Source organism: Zingiber officinale, chromosome 4B (assembly GCF_018446385.1).
Source record: "Zingiber officinale cultivar Zhangliang chromosome 4B, Zo_v1.1, whole genome shotgun sequence".
In the NCBI taxonomy this organism is placed as follows: domain Eukaryota; kingdom Viridiplantae; phylum Streptophyta; class Magnoliopsida; order Zingiberales; family Zingiberaceae; genus Zingiber; species Zingiber officinale.
In genome coordinates, this window is record NC_055993.1 from 115456006 (window position 1) to 115459446 (window position 3441).

Here is a 3441-nt window from a genome sequence, read left to right on the forward strand (position 1 = left end):
TAGGTTTAAAAGTATCAAAGTCATCCAATGGTCATAAGGGTTTGGGATACAAACCTAAAACCAAGAAGGATGTAATTTCTTACCATAGGGTTCCATATAGCTATGGAACCAACCCTAGGCCTAGTGGGCAAGCCAAAAATACTAGGGAGGTCATCCCTAAGAGTATTTTTGTAACAAATGTGACTAAGACTTCTAAGAGGTCTAAGAAAGTCACTAAGAATGTCACAAGGGAAGAAATCCCTAGGGTTGACCTAGAAAAAGTGACCAAGGCTTCTAAGAAGCCAAACAAAGTCACTAGGAAGGTATCTAGGGAAGTTATCCCTAGTGAATACTTAGAGCATCCAAGGAGCACCAATAGGTGTTGGGTTTCTAGGAGCATTTTCTCTATCCCATAGATGGGTTAGAGAGTGTCAACTCTAAGAAGAAGGGTAGTTAACCCAACTTTGAAGAAATTGACACTCAAGGAGCATTTTCAAAGTTATTATTAACCTTTGAAAATGAAATAGATTTATCATTTACTCTTTGGAAGAGTAAAATGTGTCAAAATTGAATATATTGATATCATTTAAATTGGTACAAGGTGAGGACAAACTTAAGAAATACCTAGGTGGGATTTTGGTATTATTCTTATGGTCACTCTTGTGGAAAAATGAAATATGGCAACATTTGAGGAATATTTTTAAATTTTTAATTGGCATAATTAATTCAAGAGATTAAAGAAATGCCAAGTTGGGGTTTGACATTTTCTTGAGGAAATTGGGCAATCTAAGGTTTAAGTTTTAGGATTAGCTATGTGCTTAAGGATACTTAGACAGATAATCTAGGTATATTTTATTTATGCTAAACCTTGCCATGTTTTGTTTGCCCATTATATGCCATGACATCATGATTATTTTTGCATTCATACCTTATGATGAAAAACACAAAAATACCATGTCATGGCATACATACTGTTGGAACCCCAAGGTTGTTTTGGTGTGATCAACAAGTTAAGGTAGGTCCTGTGTTTATTTAACCTTGTGTTTAAGTGTGCAGGAGCTTAGGAACACAGGTAGTCGAGCGGAAGACGCAGCTAGCGAGAAGGACGGCACGCTGTGCGTCCGAGGGATGAGGCGCTGCGGAAGAGTACACCGGCGGACGAGAAGGAAGCGCGCGGTGGTTCCGAGGGACGAAAGCTGGAGCGGAAGATTGCTCGGGGAGCAAGAGACACAGCTAGCGAGAAGGTCGACGATCGAGGGACGAAGACTGCGGATGAGTACGCTGGCGGGCGAGAAGGAAACACGCGGCAATTCCGAGGGACAAGAAGCCGGAGGGAAGCACGCTCGAGAAGACCGGAAGTTGGGTTCGGGTGAGCCATTTTCCGGATGACAGAGATCACCCAAGCAAGCGGATCTGGAGTAGAAGACCCGGACCGAGCCGAACTAAACCGGAGCAGTGGTCCCCGGATGAAAAAGTCAACGTTGGTTGACTTTGGGCTCTGGGGCGGCCGGAGCAGCCCGGGGCGCCCGGACCCAGTATTTTGACCAGATCGAGTCAAAACTCGATCTGAACGTTGGGGGATAAAATTTATCCCCCCCAAGGCGCCCGGAACCCTTCCAGGCGCCCCGACCAAGGCTATAAATATAGCCTTGGTCCAGAAGCCTTGAATCAACTCAGTAATTAGAATTCCAAACACTTGTGTGCTCACTGTTCTAGTTTAGCTTCTGTTTTTGTACTTTCACCGGTGTAAGAGGCTTCTCCGCCCGAAGGAGTTTTTAGTGCGATCACTTTCCTTGGATTAACAACCTCCCCGGTTGTAACCAAGTCAAACACGGTGCCTCGTTTCTTTCTTGTATTTCTGCTTAGCTAATTTTATACAAGTGTTAGTTTAAGAGTTCGAGAAGGGTTGCTTTTGTTTTTTTTACAGGGCTATTCAACCCCCCCTTCTAGCTGGCCCAACGGTCCTACAAGTGGTATCAGAGCCAAGGCGCTTCAGGAGGACTAACCGCCGAACGAAGCAACGAGATGGTCGGACCAAGCATTCACTCGCCGAAATTCGAAGGGGATTTTGCCACTTGGAAAAAACATATGCAGGTATTTCTTACAACAGATATTGAATTATTTTTAATAATGAAACTTGGTTTTCAAGCTCCAGAGGACAAGGAAATAGATAAATGGACAAAAAAGGAGCAGACTGACTTCGTAGCGAACGGCAAAGCAGAGTACCATCTGCTAAGCGTTCTTCCGCCTCAAGAAGTCAACAGGATTGGTAAATACAACTCTGCAAAGGAACTTTGGGAGAAGTTCCTCGAGCTGCACGAAGGAACGTTCGAAGCAAAGCTCGCCAGAAGAGATCTGCTTCGCAATCAGCTCACCAGCCTACGACTTGGGGAAGACTAGTCAGTCGCGCATCTGCACTCGAGAATAAAAGAAATTATCATCGGACTTTCGAATCTCGGAGAAAAGGTAAGTAACCGAGATTCGCTCAGGTACGCTCTAAATTCCTTTCCTAGAAATACCAAATAGGCATCATTAGTAGATGCATTTTACATTTCTAAAGATTTAGAAAAGATTTCATTAGAAGAATTCTTTTCAACATTTGAAGTGCATGAGTCAAGATGTGCAAGAATGAAGGAGCCTAAAAACAACGTCGCCCTCAAAGCCTCGAGAGACGAACCAGAATTGGAATCCTCTCTCGACGACGAGGAAATGGTAATGATGGTAAGAAGATTCAAGAAACTTTGTAAATCCAGATCTACTAACCATCAGCAGGGAAAGAAGAGAAGAACGATCCGCTGCTACCACTGCGACGAAGAAGGGCACGTCAAGGACAACTGCCCCAAGCTGAAGAACAAGGACAAGGAGAAGGGTAAGAAGCTTATCCAAAAATGAAAGGCCCTAAAGGCGACGTGGGACGATACATCGTCCGAATTGGAAGTCGAAGCTTTCTCCTGACTCGCATTGATGGCGAGTCATCAAGACGACGACTGCGATTCAAGCTCTTCCGAAATGAGCATCGAGAGCATCGATGAAGGGGGAGACACGTTAGAAGAAAGCGGCAGCTCAGGGGGAGAAACGGACAACGAGATCGACAAGGTAAGTCAGGTACGATCTCTTCCTCCCGATAAAATGTTTAAGTTCGTTAAACTTTTAACAAAAGATTGCTGCAAATTAGAAAGTGAAAATAAAAATTTAAAAGTAATTATAGCTAAGTCTTGTCCCTTAGAAGAATTAGATAAATTAAAACTAGCAAATGAAAATTTGAAACTTGAAAATGATGATTTGAAAATTCAAGTAGATAACTTGAAAAACTATGCATGTTCATCTAAAACTAATTTTAGAAGATTTAATAATTTAAATTGGTACTTTAAATATCACCCGGGACAAATTAAAAACATTTCAAGAAAATATGTCCCTAAAATTTTTTTGATTAATCCAATAGGCTGGAACCTATATTGGGTT